Raw genomic sequence first — 16,003 nt, forward strand, 5'->3', positions numbered from 1 at the left:
ATTTATACTGACGCCGCCTTATATCATGATGATGACACCGGCATCACGTTTGCAACCACCGGCTACTACCAGGAGGGTTCACAGCTGTACGCTGCTAGCCACAGTGGTCGCAGGTACTGGTCCGCAATTGAACTCGAGTTAACGGCCATCGACGAGGCCCTTCAACACTGCACCAAAGGAACATATCATTTCGTCCACATCTACACCGACAGACAAGATGCTATATAAAAACTGCAAGCGCAGCAGCGCATCAAACAGCGGTGCCGCTACCTGCAAGAGACCTCAGAAGTCTCGGTACGGATTAATTGGACACCTGGACATCACGCACAAGGAACCGGGAACAGGATCCGGCCGCGAGGCCGCTGGCGCGCAGCTAGAGGAAGACCGCCGGCATAGCCTTGATGTGGGCCAACTCGGACCACCCTTACTGTTCTCCCGTCTCCTTCATCATACCGAACACCGTCATCACGCGGCTTAAACATGAGCGGAGCGGTTTATTGCGGGACCTTGTCCCCGATATTACTCCTCCGATCCCTTCCGGCCTCTCTCGTCCTGCCCAAGTTCTACCTCACAAGGCGCGAGCCGGTGCAGCGTACACACCGGACATCCTGAGTCAATGGCGCCGAACCAAGATCAGCTGCCCCAGCTGCCCTGCTGACTCCGTTGACCTGCAGCACTTGATCTGGACCTGGCCTGGCACGGCCAACCTCCGCGCCCGCTACACATCTGCTCACCACATTCAGACTTACGAAGACTGGACAACCCCCAATACCAAGGCCAAGTGCAAGTTTAGTGCCTTGCTAGACTTCATGTCGGAGTCTGGCGCCCTCAACCTCACCTAACCCACGCCTTCTCCTCTAGGCCTCAGGTCATGCTCGTGAATAAAGGTTTATAAATGAATGAACACTCGAGTTCATTCATTCATTTATTCATAAACCTTTATTCATGAGGATGACCTGAGGTCCAGAGCTACATTGGTCCAGCTATCTCTCCGCCTGCCCGTACGATGTCACTACCTATAACACTCGGCTTTAGGCTTGCAAGTGGAGAGGCAGCCTCGGTGGATGCTATCGAGGCTACGAGGCTACGAAGAAAGGGTTGGAATTTTGGTGGCGAGCAGCAGGGAGCAACATCCGACGCGGCCGCAACTACAATGTTTTTTTGTGTGCTTTTATTTATTTTTTGGCCACGCCTTAGCTTTGTGATGTTAAACCGGCGACCCGCTATAAGGAGTGGGCCACCATTACCATGATTATCAACCATCAACCGACTGCGACGCCGTAACCACCCAGCTGTCAACACTGAAAGAGCCATCAGTGCTTGTGATATATGCACCAGCTATGGCCTGCCCAATGAAATATATTTCTGTTGCTCTGCCAGTGGCCGGAGTGCGTTTGCTGCTAATTCGAACTGTGAGCAGGCAAATTGTATTTGTTGCTCATTTCATGACCTACGAACTAAAATATATTTAGACTTCAGTCCGCGACATATGTTGCTGACCGAGCTGACAAATGCAAGTCGGACTCTGGACTTCACATAAAAAACGACATTAAAAACGTTAGTCCCGCAACATCTGGGATGGTTGGCAATCCTAATTGTTACTAATTGCTCGATTTTTCTGACCACATTGACGTGGCATATACTGCCAATAGGCGATGAGCAATTTTCCCGACAGTGTTGGCAAAGAAACAAAAAACACTTGCGAAACCGCGAAAAATTGTTGCTCAATTTTCATTTCAAGCAGCATTCCAAGCGTTCATTAGATAAAATTACTGCAATGCAAATCCACTCAATAACATTTTTCCCGGTCTCTTGGCCAATGTTGGTCCCACAAAGATTTATTGGGGGCGGCCTCATTTTAGATCTATGAGGGCTTTCCCATTAAGAGCCCATATTTAGGTTGGATTGCCCTCAAATATCCGACAAGAGACCCTTGTGGTCTGGATGCAAGAATGTGCTCTGCATTAGCCCGAGCAACGCCGCTATGGGACCCATGCAGGAGGAACAGGTCATTATTATCAATTGTCATTTCAAGCAGCATTTCGAGCGTTCATTAGATAAAACTACTGCATTGCAAATCCACTCGACAACATTTTCCCTGGTCTCTTGAATGAAGAATTGAGATGTTTCTGCATTATAGAGAGAGAGAGATAGAGAGAGAGAAAGAGAGAGAGAGAGAGAGAGAGAGAGAGAGAGAGAAAAGATCTTGGTGTGAATGAGTTCCATGAGCTTTGACTAGGGCAAGTTTTGGCAGCCGATGATGTCCGAGAACGGTACGAGTTCCCCTGGTGAAAATCGTAACTGGTCTTACTAGTTTATAGAACAATTCCCAGCTGGTACCAGTTGGTCCCCATTGAGTTGCAACTGTGTTCACATTGGCTCCAATGGGAACTCAGTAGGAACTTAATATCAACCTGCTTCTAAAATGCACATTTCTAACTTGAAATTTGCGTTATTTAACATTTTCGGCCTCCTTAAAGTCTGAAATAATGACGTACTTTCCACCATACATACATTATTTGCTTGCTTTGCTCGATCCTCCGGTGAGGGTGAATCTCGGACTAAAGAGCGCTAGCCCAGGAATAATATTTGGGCCTAGCTTTGTCTAATCCGGCCCGTACTCACAGTTTCTTCAACGTACCGCGAATTGGTTTGGCTTGGTTCATGGGGTTTAACGTACCAAAGCCACTGAGGCTATGGGGGAGGGGTGGGCATCGAAATAAGTGCTGCAGTGGCGGGTATCAAACCGTCGTTCTCGGGATCAGCGGCCAAGCGTTCTTACACTACAACACTGAGCTTCCACTGTTGTTGTGGCTGTAGGAAGAATGAAAAGAAAATAGACGGGCCTGCTACTGGCTGTGTAGCTGAGCCAACTCCTCTGCCTCGTGCAGACAGAAAAAAGAAAGTGGAGAAGAAAAAGAAAAGGGAGAGGAAGACGCCGTCGTCCACCACCGACGCAGTGGCGGGTGCAATGGCAGCCTGCAACAGAAAAATTCAGTGGCAGGCTAGCCCCCCGCTGCAAGCGGCGGCGGCGGTGGTGGTGGTGGTGAAAACGTTTAATAAAATATGGAGTTACATGAAGGTTGCTCTGGGGTCAGGCTTAGTGCCCTTCCCCTCACAAACACTAGATGGAGTCCCTAGTACGGGACCCCAGTGGCTTCCGCTGCCGCCATTGCTCTTTTGACCAATGCCTTTTGGGCTTTCAGGTCGGAGCAGGCGAGTAGGGTCGCCTCCTAGTCCTCCTGGGTGGTGTTTTGGTTAGGTGCAAAGGCAGGGTTGGAGGGGCACGCCCACACCATGTGGAAAAGGTCCGAGGACATTTCCCCGCAGTGTGGGCACTCCCCGGAGAAGGCACTGTCAAAGTGTTTAAGTGACGCCGGGCACATCATGGTATTCGTAAGGAGTGACCTACCGTCCCAGCCCAGTAGGGTCAGGAACAGCCACCCTTCACCACCTCCACCCCCCCCGTGGTTTACTCCCCGCCCCCCCAAGGTTTTCTGTTGTATTAGCGATTTTTCGTTAGAGGGCTCTGCATTATTATAAAACGACAATGTCATGAATTTCTAGAAACAATTTATAGGAAACAAAATTTAAGCCGATACAGAAAAAAATTACCAGTGCAGAGTATACCCACCTGCTATTTCATACAAAATTTATCGTATAAGACATTTTAGAAACGAACAGATTTATTTACCAGGACAGGAAACGTATATTTGGCACTGGAAGTGGCGTCTTCGGGGCTTGTGGCGCCACAAGCGGCGTCACAGTGTGATCCGTGTGGCCATAACCCTAAATACTTCTTTTTTAATCTCGTCGAACATATTACGATAAGTGTTTGTACTGAACCTCGGGGACAGGTCCAAGCTGTCACCAGTTCGCAAGCGATGACGCCAAAGCAGCAGCCCCCGGCCACTGGCCACTGCGAAGCGAGTTGGCGCCGTACGAAGTGCCCTCGTGCATGAATATACAGAGACTTAGGTAGATGCAGTGCGTGAATTCGTCGTCCCACTGGACCAACGACGCGATATCCACGTGCCCGATGCCGAGAGCGAGCGCCAACTCTCCGAACACAGTACGCGTCATCCTGCGCAGCCCGATGTTTTGTGGTGTCATATGAAGACATCGGCGTGGGCACTGTGGCCAGTTGGTCTGGAAATTCAGACCGGTGCGTAAGCTTCTATATGCAGAAAAATGGAGAGTTGGGCTTGCTGGTTTACGATCATGTTGGGAACAGCGCTAACATAGGACGGCTCGAGAACACAACACTCGCTCAGTCCCGTGTTAGCGCTGTTCCCAACATGATTGTATATGCAGCCGCCACAGCTACAACCCAAAGGCAGAACGCCGGCGTTTGGCAATTGTGACCAATAACGCCGAACTTAGCTCGTGACACCTGTGGCACTGCGAGGCAGCAGCTTGCACGGTTCATTGTGCTTGTGCCATATAGTTGAGTAATTCTGTATTTTTCATTAGTTTGAAGGCATTTGATTATGAAACACTCCTTGTTTTTAGGTCCTTGATGTCAAATCTTAAAAGGCGCACTGTAGCTGTAGTTGGCAGCCGTAGAGGCCGAATAGATACATAGCTTGTCCTAATTTATTTTTTCTAACCAACGACGGCCCCCTTTCCCTTACTGAAGCGTGTTAATTGTATATTATGCTGCGGGGCAGCTTTTAGAAAACTGTAAGATTCGGGTTTTTCTTAAAGTCTCAGATCAATGCATCTGCTTTTCCCCCCTCATTTGCGGCAGATATTGTGAGCCAACGCTTAGATCGTATATGATATGTACTTTCGATAATGTTCTTAGCGTCCGGCCTCTGTCGTGACGCTGGGACTAAGTTGACCCGGCCTTCACTTGGTAGCGTGCAGAGACTCGGGGTTGAAGAAGGACTGAATCTTCGAAGTTGGTGAAATATGTACAAGCAGGTTTACTGGCACTTTGAGAAAACGTATTTACAAGAATATTTACATGAAAAAGAAGGGTACATCAGCAAAATGGCAAGCGTTAAGAGTTCATAGCGAGAAGCGACTGGATGAGCCGTTTACCCAGGGCTCAGAGCGACATTTCGTGCTCTGCAGCGTCTTTAAAACCCCCTATGTCCAGCCCCTCTCTGAATATGCTGACCAACCAAATCCAGGGCACGCCCCTCAGATATCGGCATCCAATCGAACACATCACTGCACTGATGGTCTGAAGCACTGACTGGCCCGGCATTGTTTCGTTGAGCCTGGTCACTTGTTGGCGGGAAAAGCTTGGGAACGGCGAGGAGGTACATTTCTATTCTTCAGCCAAGAATCGATAGGCTGGTTCTGACAAGTGGGTTTACTTCTCAGAAACCCAAGTGCACGTGGGCGCCGCATACGCTCCCAGCATTGTCCGTTTTCGACAATGGCAAATCTTTCCTGCATTCCTGGGAAATCACTTAATGGCTGTATGCGTCATGCTCCTTTCTTGTCCTGCACGTCAGCGGACATGTCACTCTGTCGTCTCCTTTGGAAAGTAGACATTCCTCACTGGACGATAGGGCTTCTCGACTGGAAGGGTGAACAAAAGAAAGAAAGCACTTCCTGCATTTCCCGCAGGGGGACGTTTCTTTGTGTTTTTCCAGACGTTCTCTTGACAGGGTCAATTTGGCATTTGCAGGGTGTCCACAAAGCAAAACAGGCTTACAAAACAGGATTCCTGGAAACAGGCTCACTTAGAGCCATTGGACCATCACCACATATTCACAATACTTTTCCATGCCCACAGGCGAACAATAGAGCGCGCAAATGCGGATGCACGGTCGTAACAGCCTCCTCCCTCGCCAGAAGAGTCACGGAGGGCAGCAGTCGCCGCTGCTGCATGAAGAGACGACTTAATGGCCTGCACGTGAACGCTTGAAGCTCGCTGTTGCTTGTCGCGTTGTCTTGATTGTTGTAGGCCAAATTGCTCGAGCTGTCTGAAACTCAACCACATGTCGAAGCAAGTACTCGGCTCCCGTCTGAAGAGACCAGGTCAAAAGAAAACTGCCATTGTTGTTCGAGAAAAGCCCAATCTCAAGACGTTCAGGACCCACGTATTCCTAGAAAACCAAACGTGCTGCTTTACATAGTCACACATATACAAGCGCACGAAAAAAAAAAATAAAAACCTGATTATCAATTTGGATACATGGTGAGGAACACCTCGGACCGCTTAGAAACAGCGGCTAAGCGCGTCCGCATTCCCATTTAACTTCCCCTTTTTGTATCTTATTTCAAAATTGTACTGCTGTAAAATCAAGCTCCACCTAAGAAGGCGACTGTTCTTCGATGTCGCAGTTTGCAGCCAAGCCAGGGGACAATGGTCCGTCTCTACGGTGAATTTGGCCCCTCCAAGATAGCACTGCAATTTTTGAATGGCCCATACAATGCAAGCGCACTCTTTCTCTGACGCGCAATAAGCCCTCTCTCTAGAACTCAGTTTTCTGCTCAGGTAGAGCACAGGGTGCTCATTACCGTCGTCATCTCTCTGGCAGAGAACAGCACCTAACCCTCGATCACTGGCATCACATTGGACCGTGAATTCTCGGCCATAGTCTGGAGCTCGCAATACCGGACGGCTAATCAGCACAGCCTTCAGGTTTACGAAGGAGGCTTCCTTTTGTTCGTCCCAGACTACATTTGTCGGTTCTGTCTTGCGGAGAGCGTCGGTCAGAGGGCTAGCCAAAGCTGAATAGTTAGGGATGTAGTGATTGTAGTACCCAGTCAGACCCAGGAATGCTCGAATTTCCGTCTTCGTGCTCGGCCGCGGGTAGTCTGCTACCGCAGAAATCTTAATCTCGCTGGGTTTCCTGAAACCTTGACCTACATTGTGACCCAAGTAGTCCACGGTCGCCCTTGCCAGGCAACATTTCTCGGCCTTTACGGTTAGTCCAGCTTGACGCAAAAGGCTCAGTACAGCTCTTAGATGTACCATATGGTCCGCCCATGAGTCGGAAAAAACCGCAATGTCATCTAAATAAGGCACCGCGAATGTTTCACACCCATTTAAAACCCTATCCATGAGTCGGGAAAAACAAAATGGAGCATTTTTGAGCCCGAAACTCATCATTGTTGGCTGGTAGCTGCCCGTCGGAGTGACGAAAGCCGCGTATCTGCTGGCGCGTTCAGTGAGCGGTACTTGCCAGTATCCTCGAGTAAGGTCCAGCGTAGTCACATATGCCGCTCTACTGACCTGTTCTACTCTCTCCTCAATATTCGGAATAGGATACACTTGATCCCTGGTGAGAGAATTTAGCTTTCGGTAGTCTACCACAGGCCTAGGGTCTTTACCTGGAGCTTCTACTAAGATCATAGGCGAAGCATAATCGCTTTCCGAGGGTTTTATTACTCCTAATTCCAGCATGCGAGTTACTTCCCTATCCAGAATTTCTCTTTGCCTTGGAGAAAATCGGTAGCACCTTGATCGCACTGGCACGTCTGAAGTCAGCTCAATATCGTGCTCAGTCAAATCAGTTCTGCCTGGCCTGTCCACGAAGCAGGCCTCAAACTCTGTTATTATCTCGCCCAGATCGGACAGCTGGGATTTCTTTAGTTCTCCTCTCTGCTCCGTCTTTTTGAGAAGCTCCTGAGCGTTGCTTCCCTTTCCGCTGAGGCAAATCAAGTTGTCCCCCATCTCCTCGGGAAGGTTTAACGTTAGATTTACCACGGCTTCCCTCTGCACATAAGGCTTCATAAGATTGCAATGATAAATGCGCACTTCTTTACGCCTACCGGGAATTTTCACTGCGTAGTTAGTGTTAGAAAGCTTTGCAACGACTTCAGCCGGTCCTTCCCACTGTACTTTGAGCTTATTCCTGGGACCATTGGCTTGCTCCATAGCTAAGTCCTCTCGGGTTCCACTTAGAAGTCTCGTGAGATTACTAGACACCGGCGGCAAGAGGTTACTCCCAAGGACGTCCTCATTCCGCGTCTCATCAAGCTCACTTTCAAGTTGACTTATTTGAGATGCCTTGCTCTCAAAGTTTTCTGACCCACTGTCTTCCGCATCGACCACTGTTTTAGCTGTCGTTTCCTCCGCGGTTGATTTTTCTGGAATTAGCAGTGTAGCTAGTTCTCGCGCCTTTGAACGTGTTAAGGCTGGCACAACTCTGTCTCCGAAAAGGATGCCCCTCTTTCGCAGTAGCATGTCCGATTTGTTGGAGAACAAATACGGATAGCACTTAGGAAGCTTTCCTGAAACGGCAGCCTCGGTTGTTAATTCGCCGAAAGGGCCCTCGATGACCACGTTCGCGATCGGCAAGCACACACTCTGTTCCTCAACTACCTGTCGGATCCATGCACATTGTCCTGTATAGTCGGAAGGCGATACATACGCCGGATGGACAACATCCATCGTTGCGGCCGAATCGCGCAGTACCTTGCAAGGCTTCCCGTTGACTACTAGGTCATGCAGGTAGGGTTCTAAAAGCTGCATATTTTCATCGCAGTCCCTGACATACGAGAAAGCAATCTTTTCTTTCCGGCAGTTGACGGCAATGTGACCCTGCTCATTACACCTAAAGCATGTGAGCGGCTTCCTAGCCTCAAGCTTATTCTTTGTGTTCTGCACGTTGGTCACTTCCCCACTTTTCTCACTGCCGTCCTTTCTAGGGAATTTGCCTGAAGAAACCTTCATTTCTTCGTTTCCAACTCTAGCAAAGTGCCTTTCCTGACGGTTTTTCACACTCAACTTGGGATTGCGGAGCCTATCCACTGCTGGGTTGCTGAATTGTCGGCGCGAAGCGTACTCCTCAATGACTTCGGCAGCTTCAGTTGCCGACTTAATGTCGCCTCGGTCCTGTAACCAATTTCTTTCTTTTTCTGGGAGGCAGCTATAAAACTGCTCCAAAAGAATTCGCTCGACTACAGCGTCCCTATCACTGTAGGAATCAGTGCTCTTTAGCCACTCGCCCAAATTAACTCTTAAATTGTATAGGAATTCAGGGTAACTCTCGTCTCTGGACTTAGTAGCGTTCCGAAAACGTTGTCTGAACTTCCGGCGCTAAGCCTATACTTTCTCAGAAGGCAAGCTTTGACCTTCTCGTAGTTGTCCGCGTCCTCCTTGCTTAGCCGCGCGACAACCTCCGCTGCCTCGCAGGGCAGAACCGTCAATAATCTCTGAGACCAAGTGTCTCGCTGGAAGGACAGTTTTTCGCAGGTTCGCTCAAAGTTAGCCAGATACAGACCGATATCCCCTGATATCACATATGGCTGCATGTACTTTGACATCTTGAAATCTGCCTCCTTGTTGAGACGAGGTACCGCTAGCTGGGGACAATCGCCCGACCTCTTGCTCAACTCTAGTTCTAATTTCCGGAGCTCAATGTCTAGCTTCTTTTCCTCTTTTTCCCTCTCACGTTCGCGCTCCTTTTCCTCTTTTTCCCGCTCAAGTTTACGCTCACGCCTCGTTTCCTCTTTTTCCCGCTCTTTCTGCTGTCTGAGTTGTTCCTCCTTTTTTTGTCCGATGAGGTTCCATGCTTCACTGAGCTCCTCATCATCGGCTCCCAAATCTGTGATTGCCTTTATAATCAAAGGTTTTCGTGCCAAACCACTTGTATCAATTCCCAGTTCCTCACACAATTGCAACAGTTCCGGTTTCTGCAGCTTTTGTAGGTCCATGATCGCTCCGAGTGTCGGCTACTTCCAAAACAACAGTGCAAACTACCAAACCTAAAGGCATTTCAACACTTTTTACCAGTTCTAAAATCTAACCCTGTTCTAGAACCTGGTCCACATCAGAAGAAAAGCCAAGCACTCACCCACACATGCGATCGATGTTCCGAGCTGCTCTCTTGTTGGCCGATTGTTGCTCCTGCTTGTTGCTTGAGATGCCACCTCCGATCACCAGATGTTGTGGCTTGTAGATTCTGATCCACCTCGAATCACCAGATGTTGTAGCTTGTAGATGCAGATCCCAACGCTGGTCACCAGTTGTCGTGACGCTGGGGCTATGTCGACCCGGCCTTCACTTGGTAGCGTGCAGAGACTCGGGGTTGAAGTAGGATTGAATCTTCGAAGTTGGTGAAATATGTACAAGCAGGTTTAATGGCACTTTGAGAAACTTATTTACAAGATTATTTACACGAAAAAGAAGGGTACATCAGCAAAATGGCAAGCGTTAAGAGTTCATAGCGAGAAGCGACTGGATGAGCCGTTTACCCAGGGCCCAGAGCGACATTTCGTGCTCTGCAGCGTCCTTAAAACCCCCTATGTCCAGCCCCTCTCTGAAGATGCTGACCAACCAAATCCAGGGCACGCCCCTCAGATATCGGCATCCAATCGAACACATCACTGCACTGATGGTCTGAAGCACTGACTGGCCCGGCATTGTTTCGTTGAGCCTGGTCACTTGTTGGCGGGAAAAGCTTGGGAACGGCGAGGAGAGGAGGTACATTTCTATTCTTCAGCAAAGAAACCACAGGCTGGTTCTGACAAGTGGGTTTACTTCTCAGAAACCCAAGTGCACGTGGGCGCCGCATACGCTCCCAGCATTGTCCGTTTTCGACAATGGCAAATCTTTCCTGCATTCCTGGGAAATCACTTAATGGCTGTATGCGTCATGCTCCTTTCTTGTCCTGCACGTCAGCGGACATGTCACTCTGTCGTCTCCTTTGGAAAGTAGACATTCCTCACTGGACGATAGGGCTTCTCGACTGGAAGGGTGAACAAAAGAAAGAAAGCACTTCCTGCATTTCCCGCAGGGGGACGTTTCTTTGTGTTTTTCCAGACGTTCTCTTGACAGGGTCAATTTGGCATTTGCAGGGTGTCCACAAAGCAAAACAGGCTTACAAAACAGGATTCCTGGAAACAGGCTCACTTAGAGCCATTGGACCATCACCACATATTCACAATACTTTTCCATGCCCACAGGCGAACAATAGAGCGCGCAAATGCGGATGCACGGTCGTAACACCTCTAAGTACCTTTAATCTTATTATAACTAACGGCTCAATCACTAACCATCAATCCTATGCACTGATCCCCATTCACTAACCCTTTATTGCTAATCATCAATCATTAACCCTCTATAACTAATCACCGACCACTAACCCCCTATTACTAACCATCAATCACTATTCCCTTAGCACTACACTATATCGCTTAAACTAGCTTAAACCACTGTCACACTGACCTCACTTTTTTTATACAAATTTTCTACACACATTCCGGCACACAACATAAATCCTATTGTGGCCTTCGCCATAAAAACGACAACCGCGAGTCATTAACATCGTCCACATTCATCATCATCAGCCTGACTATACCCACTGCAGGGCGAAGGCCTCTCCCATATTTCTCCACTTAACCCGGGTAATTAATCCATTTAATCGTCCACATTACAAAGCATCAAAAAACTGTTTGAGTTGGTTTGGTTTAAGCGGTTTAGCGTCTAGAAGCGATTCGGGGGTATGAGAGGCGCTGTAGTGGAGTATTCCGGACATTTTGACCACGTGGGGATCTTTTACGCGCTGACATCGCACAGTACACGGACGCCTTGCTTTTCGCCTCCATCGCAAAGCGGCTGCCGCGGCCGGGATTCGATCCCGCATCCTAGGGCACAGTACTTGAGCGCCCTAACCAGTGAACCACCGCGGTGGGGGCAAAGAGCGGTTTGTCTTTCGTGAACAACGCTGCCCAAATATATGAATAGTCTAGGGACTTGGCCATTCTAGTATTTACCCCGAGTCACCAGCAGCTGCACCTGGCCCCAGATACCACGCACTGCCTTCAAGAAACGACTAATATGCTGTGTAAGCTTCGCACGCTTAGAACTGAATATACGATTTCTCCGAGTAGCAACCAAGTGAAATTGAAGTTCCCACTTTGCCACGACTTGCAGTTTTTGGGAGCGAATTAGTGCTACCTCGGATAAACGATGTCAGCGACCGCAAGTGCTACAAGCCAAGATAGAATAAAGCGCTGTAGAGCTTTATAAGGCTCACCGTTGGATGAGTTGGTATGAGCGAGGCAACCCTGAGGAGCTGCCGCATCCCGGCGTATGTCATGATTACCGAACGGCCCGAGCAGTACATGTAAACGTTGTGGGGAAAGTCGTCCTCGGACACGTAGAACCTACTCATGGGATCGCGGTACACCGCGCCGCCATGTTAGACATAGCAGTGAAGATATCGCGGCCATCGGGGCACTCTCTCCTGACAGTATGCCAGAACCTGGGAAGGATGAAAAAATGAAGCGACTGTCGCTTGTAAGGTAAGGAGTATTTGTAAGTCACTGCAATATAGGGTTGCTCGGTCGATTCGGTACAATATGCACAGGAAAGAAAGGTAAAACATTTATTCCGAAAGTGCTAGCTTGTAAACGGCGACTTGACATAGCCGGAGGAACGCACAATTCATTAGAGCAAATCGCCGCTGGCAAAAGTTCGCTTTTTGAATTAAATATGGAACTTTTTTTTTTTTTTTTTTTTTTTTTTGCGCAGTTCTATGCAATATCATCTGCTGGGAAGTTGAGATTTCAATATTCTCTATGTTTTATTGTCGGGACTTGCTGATGGTCACTTTCCTTGATTGACTCGGCGCAAAATGTTTTAATCGTTTGTGAAGACGAAAACAATGCAACTCCTCGTTCAATTATCAAAGAGTCATCACAATTAAACAGCATCACTATTTGTTTCCACATTTTTTGTAAGTTCAGCAGGCGTAATTTTCGCAGGCATTGGCCTATAAGGTGAAGGCAATGACGGTCCTTTGGGGTCACATAAGTGTATTCGGGGCCCCTTAAAAGCTGTTCATTCGTTAAGAATTGCTTCCATAATCACGAAACTCGTCTGGCAGCTAGGCAGGCATATGCGGTAATTGTGTGGATATATATACAGCAGGCGACAATGTTATGCGTTTCAAGGGTAAACGTACAGGTTAGACATAAGTTCTAGGCAAGCCTACATGCAAACCCCTGGTCTGCAGCAAAATTTCACCTTCAAATTTAGAGGAGAAAGCGAAGTATCCATGACACTCCATATCGTAAGGCCAAAATATTCTTCAGGGGTTCCAGCCAATGAACAAAATATGTGGGACACAAGCTCAGCTTTTAAGGGTTTGACGCGATAGAGTTATATTTACTTTACAATTTGCATTTTAATGTGATAGAGTTAAAGACCAAACCTGCCGAAACTCTGGCATTGCCGGCATTGTGAGTGAACAACGCTGGAGATGTCAACGCCTACTCCGAAAAGGCTATAGAATTTTCCTGGCACGTGACATTTAACGCTGTCATGTTAAGGTGTAAATTGTTGGCTTTAAATTCACGAAGCTTAAGGTGAGCTTGCAGGCCTCCGTAGTGGCTAGCTCCGATAAATTCAGACCGTCTAATATCTTGAGCTCACAACACACTGCACACGAGCGTTTTCGTTTTTGTCTCGTTGAAATTACGGGTCAAACCCGCGACCTTGGAATCATTCAGCAGCCGAGAGTCGAAGCCACTGAACCACCCCTTCGCGAAATTTCGTTGCCATAGCTACTGCAGGTAGTATATATATAGCATGTTACCAAGAATGGCTCGATCATGACGTCGTCGACGATCTTTATGACGTTCTTGACGGTGGGACAATGGTCGGCCACCCAGCGCATTCCTCCCAGTAACTTAGGAGTTATGTTGAGGTGTCCATCTTCAACAGGGAACACGACCAGGTCTCCCGTGAGGTCCGCCTCTAGGTCCAGCCAAGCGTCGAGTCTGCTGTTGTTTGATCGCCGTCCCGAGAAAAAAAACTCCAGTCCAGTTGAAGCGTTCTGCGGCGGCCACTTCGAACAGTGTGTCCCGCAGCGCCGCCCGGCGTTGCCACTCGCGGGCACTGGAGTGTACGAAGACGAGCACGTCCAACGGGCGGCGACATCGCTCGACATCTCTGGGCCACCGCCCAGCCTCCGCAGTGTGACAGGCGGGGCTCGTATTGCGAAGATCTTTGCCGTAGGGTTCCGAACGTTCATGCCTGGAGAGTCTGGTGAGAGCTTTCGCCGTTTTTGTGCAGTAAACAGTAGTCTCCAGGTCGATTCCCGCAAGAGTAGGTTCATCAAGATATCGAGGAGTACAATGATGGATAAGAGAATAACTTTAAGCCGACATGAACGCCCCACTCTCAGCGCCATTTTCTAAAGACGAGATGAGGAACACTGACAGATCGCGCTCGCTGCTCCTGACATTGTCGTCTTCTGAGTGCCTTCCCATCTGGCATGGACGTGTGTGCCTTGCGAGGCGAAGCAAAAGCAAAGTTTTTTCACACGTGAAGCTTAGTATAAATTTTGGTTACAAATAAAAACAAAAACCTCATTATCATTGCCAATAGCATTTTTTTCACAGTAATGATAGTATGAATATACATATGGCACTTGGAATTTTCAGCTTGTGCCATCAAGACCATTGCCTACGCACCTTCTTGAAAGCTCGGATGTAGCTGCTTTCAACACACGAATGGGGAGATGATAGTCGTTACAAAGATGACTTGGTATCTTCGTAATGCTCCAAGCGGCCCCTTACGTTTTAGCTTTTAAAATTCACATGCCTTGTGCACCGCTCAATAGCCATTCCTGCATTAATGCCAGCTTTCCTTTGACACGTGCACCAGCTCGCCAACAAAACTGCACGCACGCAGCATGTCAGATCTCGCTGCGGACGAGTCGATTAAGGAGTTGGCAGGGCGGCGTCCTTGAAATGGCTTAAAACAGCGCATAAAGGGTGAGGGATCACATGGAGAGATGCACTGTGCTAGCGTTACTTCGCCATTTTACGAGCCAATCTTTTTTGCAAGACATGGTTAGTGTAGTTCGCATCAAATGTCAAAAACCTTTATTTTTCAATGCAGAAGACCGCCTTCCTGCGTTTTTCAAGATTGCCTTAGGTGAGTCTTGTGCTTATAATTCTTTTTGTAAGCTTCAAGCTGAGCGCTACCGAGGGAGGAAGTGGTTTCGTTAACTCACGTGTGACGACCAAGCAGTTTGTTGATATCATCGCCGTAACTTGTTCAATTTGCGTGGAACATATACCAGTAGAGTGTCTATATGGCAGCATATTCCTGCATTCCAGGCTACCGGACAGCTATCATCATCACATGACTATGCGAATTCGAGCAGCCAAAAAACAAACATCGCAACGCGTGTTTGAGCGATAGCTGGATGAGTGTTTATTTCAATATGTCCAGGTTAAATTTAGATGATACACAAGCACAACCTGTATTTTTGAATACAGTGGAGCAACAATACAGTGGAAGTTCTAATAAAGTTAAAGAGAGAGCGATGATAAGGCCCTTGCGTTCATGCAATGTATGAAGATGAGTTGTTCGACGAAAGGCCCACTGCCGTCAGGTGCCGAATTCTCGTCGGCTTCAGGGCCGGCAAACCCACAACAAGTAGTGAATATCTGCCTCATGATCTTGGGACTTGCAGACACGACATCCTGGACGCTGATATAAATATCGATATTGAGGTCATGTTCGTGTCACAGCAGGTGGGAGGGCAACCCCGACCCGGATCCTCCGTAGCGCAATCTCCTCTGCGCGGGTAAGGCCGCTGGGGAGGGTTACGCGTCCACGTGTGCGGCGCCGGAGGTGCTCCTTTCTTGTGAGAAGCAGAGTGGCATCATCCATAGTGAGGAAGCGTGTCATTGATGAAGGTAGAGTCGCCTGGCTGGTTGCAGAATCTGCAGAGGAGGAGGAGGACAAAACATCTTGATTTATTTAGTCAGCGAGGGGGGGGGGGGGTCAGTCTGCAGTAACAGCGCGGCGAGCCAGCCATTGCTGGCGCTCCGGGCAGGGGCCTGCAGGGCGGCCTCTCAATCTTCCCTGCAGGGGTGGGGGAGAGGGCTTAAAGAAGGGGTAACTTGGCACGCCCAAACCATGTGGTAGAGCGTTGCCCGCTCACCGCAATGTGGGCAGCAGTAAAGGGAGGGGTACCAGAGGTTTAGGAAAAATGGTGTAACAAAGTATTAGTTTGCAGGCGGCGGTAAGTTGCTGCTTCTTGAGTAGACAGGGTGGGAGAAGGGGGAGGTA

This window comes from Amblyomma maculatum, chromosome 9 (assembly GCF_055883805.1).
Source record: "Amblyomma maculatum isolate TAMU_Amacu chromosome 9, ASM5588380v1, whole genome shotgun sequence".
NCBI lineage: Eukaryota > Metazoa > Arthropoda > Arachnida > Ixodida > Ixodidae > Amblyomma > Amblyomma maculatum.